This window comes from Macadamia integrifolia, chromosome 6 (assembly GCF_013358625.1).
Source record: "Macadamia integrifolia cultivar HAES 741 chromosome 6, SCU_Mint_v3, whole genome shotgun sequence".
NCBI classification, from domain to species: Eukaryota; Viridiplantae; Streptophyta; class Magnoliopsida; order Proteales; family Proteaceae; genus Macadamia; species Macadamia integrifolia.
This window is the reverse complement of record NC_056562.1, coordinates 40083087-40091764: the sequence shown is the minus strand read 5'-3', so window position 1 is coordinate 40091764 and position 8678 is coordinate 40083087.

Here is an 8678-nt window from a genome sequence, read left to right as displayed (position 1 = left end):
TTGTCTTGTTTCTCTCTTGAATCTTATGTTGTATGGCTTCAAAGTTTCCAAGGGCTTGCCATTTAATATGATTGGCTGTCCCCACTATTTGAATTTATTCTTTGTTGGGGCTTTTGCAAGTTATTCGGAGTGGGGAGGGGTGGAGGACTTTTTGTAATGTGAATTTATAATTAGAAGTGTATTTTGTAATTGATTTGATATCGTTGGGTGTTCTCAAGCAGATGTCTGAGAAGGTATTTTGAGGTCAAACACGTACTTGGAGTTAAGCTGATTTGGTTCAGTTGGATATTTTTAAGCTTAAATGATACAGAGACGTACATTAGAGGTGATGCTTATGATCAGTCCTTATTTCTTTTTTTCTGTAAAATAATCGAAAATCATTAAAATTTATGTCTAATCCCAAGATTCATGAGTCCTTTAAATAAAAAATCTCTGAAAAACCATAGTTTTGTACAAACCTTTGCTTCTTGATTTAATTTTTTAGAGTTTTATTCAATTTTAACATGTTAGATCAAACACCAAGAAACTCGAATAATAAAAAGACAATAGATCTGTATGACATAGAGATTTAACGAGGTTCACACACTAGGGTGGTGTGCTACGTCCTCGGGCGAAGAAGAAGATGATTCACTATGCAGAAGAGAGATTACACCCTAGTAGCGGCGAGGAAAAACTCGCCCTGAAACCCTAGCTGCGTGAAAACCCTAAAATACAATGATTTTCTCAACAAGCAATAGTACATTATATATACTCCAAAATCGTGGGTCAACCCATCGAGTCGCGGTCTATCCGGTTGAACCATATCGGGCTCCGGGCTTGGGCCTATTGGCCCAACCCCTCTGCTTCCATCATAGATCTCAGAAAAAATCCCATTCGGGTCACCACCAAAATATGTTGGATCGGGTCAATCTTCAAAACGGGTCAAGAATTCGAGACAAACTTAACAAATCTCCACCTTGCCTTGAATTCTCCTCCAACAGATAAACAAATAGCTAATATCTTCATCTTCTCCAATAGCCCTCCAAAGGGCTGAACTCAAACACAATAAACACCAAGTAAGTTCAAGCAATGCTCGAACTTACCAACACATAAAGGCTTAGTCAACATGTCAGCTGGATTGTCTTCAGTACCAATCTTCAACACTTGAATATTACCTTGAGCAATTATCTCTTTTATGAAATGATACCGAACATCAATGTGTTTTGTCTTCTCATGATACATTGAATCTTTAGTCAAGTGAATAGCACTCTGGCTATTACAATGGACAACAGTCACCCCATGATCCATGCTGAGTTCTCCCAACAAACCTCTAAGCCAAATAGCTTCTTTAATTGCCTCAATCACTGTCATATATTCTGCTTCAGTAGTTGATAATGCAAATGTAGCCTGTAAAGTAGCTTTCCAACTAACTGTACTTCCTCCAAGAATAAATACATAGCCTGTGAGTGACCTCCTTTTGTCAAGATCACCTGCATAATCTGAATCAACATAACCAGATAAATTATCACCATTCATCCCAAACTCCAAACAAACACCAGAGGTCCCTTTCAAGTACCTAAGTATTCACTTCACTGTTTCCCAATGAGCTTTACCTGGACATGACAAATATCTGCTCACCACACTGACAGTTTGTGAAATGTCAGGACGAGTGTAAACCATAGCATACATAACGGAGCCAACTGCATACATAACGGAGCCAACTGCACTAGAGTATGGAACACGTGACATGTACTCCACCTCTTCATCTGTCTTAGGTGATAGAGCAGTTGAAAGTCTAAAATGAGATGCAAGAGGAGTAGTTACAGGTTTGGCATCTTTCATGCCAAAACGATTCATTACCTTCTCAGTGTACTTTTGTTGAGATAGCCACAACTTCCCTGTTTTTCTATCCCTCTTGATCTCCATACCAAGGATCTTCCTTGCTGCCCCCAAATCTTTCATCTCAAATTCAGAACTTAATTGTTCCTTCAACCTATTGACCTCATTCCTATCTTTTGCTGCAATCAACATATCATCAACATAAAGCAACAAATATATGAATGACCCATCAGAGAGCTTTCTGAAATAAACACAACAGTCATATTGACACCTAGAGTATCCAAAACTAGCCATAACTGAATCAAACCTTTTATACCACTGTCTAGGAGACTATTTTAAACCATATAGGGACTTCTTCAACAAGCATACATGGTCCTCCTTACCTTCAATAACAAACCCTTCAGGTTGATGCATATAAATCTGTTCATCTAGTTCACCATGCAAGAATGTTATTTTCACATCAAGTTGCTCCAACTCCAAATCATGCATAGCAACTAAAGCAAGTAGGACACGAATAGAACTATGCTTAACAACAGGTGAGAAAACATCATTAAAATCAATTCCTTGTACCTGACTGTAGCCCTTTGCAACCAAACGTGCCTTGTACCTAGCATCTTCAACACCTGAGGCAGATTCCTTCTTCTTGAAGACCCATTTGCAACCAACAATTTTCTTCCCTGTTCTTGGCTTCACAAGCTCCCAAGTCTGATTTTTATGAAGAGATTCAATCTCCTCATTCATGGCAATCAACCATTTTGTAGAATCAATTGAAACAACAGCTTCAGAATATATTGTAGGCTCACTATTTTCAATTGTATCTGCAACAGACAATGCATAAGCAATAAATTCAGCATGCCCATACTTTTGTGGTTGTCTAATATTCCTCCTTGGTCTATCCTTGGCAATGCTGTACCGCTCTTCTTCTTGATTCTCTTGAGCATCATCTCCTTCAGTAAAAGTAGGCAACTGAACTAAAGTAGATTGAGTTTTGTTTGAAGATGAACTAGCAATTTCAAACTCCACCTTCTCTCTAGATTTTCCTTGACCTTCATCACGATGAATAGGAACTTCTTTCCTAAGATGCAACATAGCAGATTCATCAAAAGTAACATCTCTGCTAATAAGAAATTTTGGAGACTTTGGATCAGAACACCACAACCTGTATCCTTTTACTCCAGATCCATACCCAAGAAAAATGCATTTCTTAGCCCTAGGTTCCAACTTCCCTTCATTTACATGTGCATAAGCAGGACATCCAAATACTTTTAAATTTGAGTAGTCTGCAGGTTTACCTGACCAAACTTCTTCTGGAGTCTTGCACTCAATAGTTGTGCAAGGAGATCGATTCACCAACAAGGTTGCTGTGTTAACTGCTTCTGCCCAGAACTCCTTGCCCAAACCTGCATTTGATAACATACACCTTGCCTTTTCTAACAAGGTTCTATTCATACGCTCCGCCACTCCATTCTGCTGGGGTGTTTTAACAACTGTATGGTGTCTTGCAATACCTTCATTTTTGCAGAACTCATTAAAGTCACCTTCACAAAACTCTAGGCCATTATCGGTTCTCAACCTTTTAATTTGTTTCCCGGTCTGCTTCTCAAGCAAATTCTTCCACTGTTTGAAAGTGACAAATACTTCATTTTTGTGCTTCAAGAAATAGACCCAAACCTTCCTAGAGAAATCGTCAATGAAAGTAAGCAAGTATCTTGCACCAGCCCCCTTTGAAGCAACCCTGGAGGGCCCCCATAGGTCTGAATGAATGTAGTCCAAAGTTCCCTTGGTCCTGTGAATAGCAGTACTGAAACTAACTCTTTTCTGCTTCCCATACACACAATGCTCACAGAACTCCATTGCTCATGTACTCTGACCACACAACAAGCCCCTTTTACTTAATGATGCCATCCCTCTTTCACTCATATGGCCTAACCTCATGTGCCATAAATTTGTGACATCTGATTCAGACATAGATGATGAAGCTGCTGCAACAGACCCAGTGACTGTAGTACCCTGCAACACATACAAACTGCCAACCTTGATTCCTTTCATCAATAAGAGAACACCCTTGCTGACCTTCATGACTCCACCTTCAGCTGTATACTTGCACCCATTTGAATCAAGAGTGCCTAAACTGATGAGCTTCTTCTTCAAATCAGGGACATGCCTGACATTGGACAAGGTTCTGACAATGCCATCATACATCTTGATATTGATCGTTCCCATTCCAATAGTCTTACAAGAAGCATTATTTCCCATCAACACAACTCCACCTCGAACTGATTCGTATGTGGAGAACCATTCACGATTGGGACACATATGGTAGGAACAACCAGAGTCAAGAATCCATTCATCCTGTGATCTAACTTTATCACCAGTCACCAAAAGCATATCAGACTCACTCTCATCTTCAGCAATACTAGCTTCTGTAGAATCATCTCTTTTCTGTTGATTTTGAGCACCACCACCTGCCTTCTGCTTATTTAAAAGCTTATAGCATTCAGATTTAATATACCCCTTTTTCTTACAGTAATTGCAGGTTAAATTCTTGTGCTTAGATTTTGATCTAACCTTCTTTTTGTCACCATCTGAACCCCTTTCATTCGTTCTCCCTCTAGCTACCAAACCAATACCATCCGATTTATTGGTAGATGTCAACTCATCATCAATTTTCTACTTGCTTTGCAGATTCTTTTTGACATCCTCAATAGAGATTGTCTCTCTACCATAAATCATGGTATCCCTAAAATGCTTATAAGATGGAAGTAGAGAACATTACAATAATAAGGCCAAATCTTCATCGTCTATTTTAACATCTATCCTTTTTAAATCAGTAACAATAGAGTTGAACTCAGATATGTGGGATTTAATAGAAGTACCTTCACCCATATGAAGGGTATACAGTTGTTGCTTCAATCTCAACCTCTTGGTGAAGGATTTGGTGAGGTAGAGGTTCTTTAACTTTACCCATAACTCTGCAGCCGTTTTCTTTGAGAGAACTTCCTGTAGAACACCATTCGAGAGACACAACTGAATAGCTAAAAGGGCTTTATCATCAAAATCGTTCCAATCATCATCGGACATAGTTGCAGGTTTCTTCGCCTTCCCAAATAGGATTTTCTTCAAATTCTGATGCGTGAGAACAGCCATCATTTGAACCTGCCATAAACTAAAACTGATGTTGTTGTCGAACCTATCAATATCGTATTTCGTTGAAGCCATGGATCGAAGTAACCCAGAGCTCTGATACCAGTTTGAAAGATCAAACACTAAGAAACACGAATAATAAAGAGACAATAGATCCGTACGACACAGAGATTTAATGAGGTTCACACACCAAGGTGGTGTGCTACGTCCTCGGGCGAAGAAGAAGATGATTCACTATGCAGAAGAGAAATTACACCCTAGCAGCGGCGAGGAAAAACTCACCCTGAAACCCTAGCTGCGTGAAAACCTTGGAATACAATGACTTTCTCAACAAGCAATAGTGCATTATATATACTCCAAATCGTGGGTCGACCTATCGGGTCACGGTCGATCCGATCAAGATCAATGATGGGCTCTGGGCTTGGGCCTATCGCCCAACCCCTCTGCTTCGATCACAGATCTCAAAAAATTTTCCATTCAGGTCGCCACCAAAATATATCGGATCGGGTCAATCTTCAAAACGGGTCAAGAATTCAAGACAAACTTAACAAATCTCCACCTTGGCCGGAATAGGAAGCAATCCAGAGGAGGCAAATGCGGTGAAATTACTAGGATGATGCATTGGTTTTGATGCCAAAAACCGAAGAGCTTGCTCCAGCAGGCCATCCATGGTCGTGAGGTGACGAATGAGCTCGGAAAGGGACCGCTGCTGGTTGGACATGGTGGCTTGAAGGAAATCCAGATGTTTGCCACGTGCTACCATTGCCTCAGTCAAAAGCTTAAGAGATTCATCCAGTTGATGGAGGCGAGTTCCGTCGTCGATTGTATATCTCTCAATGAAAGCACCAATGTTATGAGCCAAATAAGAATAGAACGTTAGCTAGCTTCGAAGGTAGCTTTCCTCCTTGAAAAAGAGAGAGAGAGTGAGAGAGAGTAACATTAATGTATTGATATCATTTTCTTCCTCCCATCCTTTACATATATACTCCCTCAATTACCTATACCCATCTGTCCTTAGCACTAACAAAATGCCTTCCTTTATGATCCTAACAGAATTGATTCCCTCATATCCACATCCTAACCATTTACACGCAATCACCCAAGGCTGCAGGTCGTCTCCTTGTCATTGTGATCGGCATGCGGTTTGTATGGACATGGCCAACGTGGACGTGAGAATCTCTTCACGTTTCTCATCACGCATGTGGTTCGTATCAACAAACGTTGGCAGATCATCCAACCATATCATCGCGGTGGAGTTGGATTGCTACAGAAGTACAAAATTCAATGACATAAATGGAAAACGATGTTGGTATTGATATCAACGACTTGAGATCTGCTCAATCTGCTCCAGCTTCTTATTTTAGTATCAAGAGAATCGATATGTGAACCTGAACCTGTTCATTGGACAAGCTATGCAACTTTGGGTAGAATATTCTGGTCCAAAATAGCAACTTAATGTTACTTTAGCTTCAATTGATGTCCCTAAACCAACGATCCCACTTCTGTCCTATAACATTGATCTCTCTCCAATCGTCGTAGATCCTATGTTCGTGGGCTTCTCATCTTCTACTAACAGCTTGGATGTATCCAATTATGTGTTGGGTTGGAGTTTTCAGATGAATGGGAAAGCGAAGGAACTAACACTCTCCCAACTTCCTAAGCTTCCTCGTTTCCAACCTGAAAGGAAATCTAGAATTTTCAGTGTTGGAATACCTGTGATCGGTGTCCCTTTGCTGTTACTCCTCATCTTCGTCATCAAATCTATAGTTCAAAGGAAGAAAAAGTTTGCCAAAGTGCTTGAGGATTGGGAACTGGATTGCAGACCTCACAGATTCAAATATAGAGATCTCTATATCGCCACCAAGGGCTTTAAGAATAATGAGCTTCTTGGAATTGGTGGCTATGGTAGAGTCTGTAGAGGTGGACTACCCAGATCTAAAGCCAAAGTTGCGGTGAAGAGAGTATCCTACAATTCTAAACAAGGGGAAAGAGAATTTGTTGCAGAAATTGTCACTATTGGTAAATTACGGAATCGGAACATAGTATCACTCTTGGGTTATTGTCGACGTAAGGGAGAGCTCCTTCTAGTCTATGATTTTATGCCCAACGGAAGTCTAGATAAATACCTGTTAAGTTTGTCTCGAATTCTTGACCCGTTTTGAAGATTGACCCGATCCGACATATTTTGGTGGCGACCCGAATGGGAATTTTTCTGAGATCCGTATGGTTCGACCGGATCGACCGCGACCCGATGGGTCGAACCGTTATTTGGCGTATATATATATAATGTACTGTTGCTTGTTGAGAGTCATTGTATTCTAGGGTTTTCACGAAGCTAGGGTTTCAGGGCGAGTTCTTCCTCGCCGCTGTTAGGGTGTAATCCTTCTTCTGCATAGTGGATCATCTTCTTCTTCGCCCGAGGACGTAGCACACCACCCTGGTGTGTGAACCTCGTTAAATCTCTGTGTCGTACGGATCTATTATCTTTCTTTATTCGTGTTTCTTGGTGTTTGATCTAACAATACCTATTTGATCAGACAACAACAAAGATGATACTCAATTAGAGTCAGAGATTTAGAATCATAAAAAATGTGGCAGCCGCGTTATTATATCTGGACGAAGAATGGAAAATTTTTTGGTTCATAGAGATGTGAAGTCTAGTAATGTCTTAATGGACAAGGCGACCAATGGAAGATTAGGAGATTTTGGGCTTGCAAGATTATATGACCATGGAACCATTCCTCAAACCACCCATGTCGTGGGGACACTTGGTTACCTTGCACCAGAACTTTGTAGAAATGGAAAAGCAAATCCGATTGTGGATGTGTTTGCATTTGGGGTTTTTTTGCTTGAAGTTGCTTGTGGTAGGAGGCCTATAGAGCCAGGAACATCAGAAGAGAGCGTGGTGTTGGTGGATTGGGTTCTCTCACGTTGGAGTGAGGGCTTGATTCTTAATACAGTAGATCCAAAGCTGGGAATAGATTATATTGTACAAGAAATGGAGGTGGTGTTAAGACTTGGACTGGTTTGCTCTCACTCAATTCCAACTGCAAGACCCCGCATGCGACAAGTTGTGAGCAATTTGGAGGGGGAGGTCCCCTTATCGGAGGTGACATTGCCTGGTCTAAGCACAACCACAAATGACAGAACTTTGGTCACTCCTACTGGTCTTGGAAGCACAGTGAATCAATCGTCATCGGTTGCAGAATCTATACGCTCTGGTGGCCGATGATCTCTCAATTATAATACAGTTTCTATCATAACTCAGTAAGATTGATTATCATGAATGGTTCTCTTCTTCTCTATTTATAATTAATTGGTCCTCCACGAGATTAGGTTTTCTCTTTGTTTGATTTATATATATATATATATATATATTTCTAGTTATTTAATCTTTATCTAATTTCACATATTATTTCGTATGATTAATAAAGTAAACCCCTACTAGTTTAGGTGGATTATTATTATTATTTTTTTATTATATGTTTTATGAGGAAGACAATGCCAATTGGTCACGTGGCCCCTGTAACTTTTATTTGCATGGTATGTTCAGGGTTTTATGGTTCATTTTTTAATATTTTGATAAAGGTTTGGATCATCTAAGGCTTGATATTATTGATCTGTAATACTTGAATTCGCTCTTCAAAATTACTTGATAGATTGTTCTTCTAAAAACGTAGGACCAGGGAAAAAAAAAAAAAAAAAATTCCATGAAG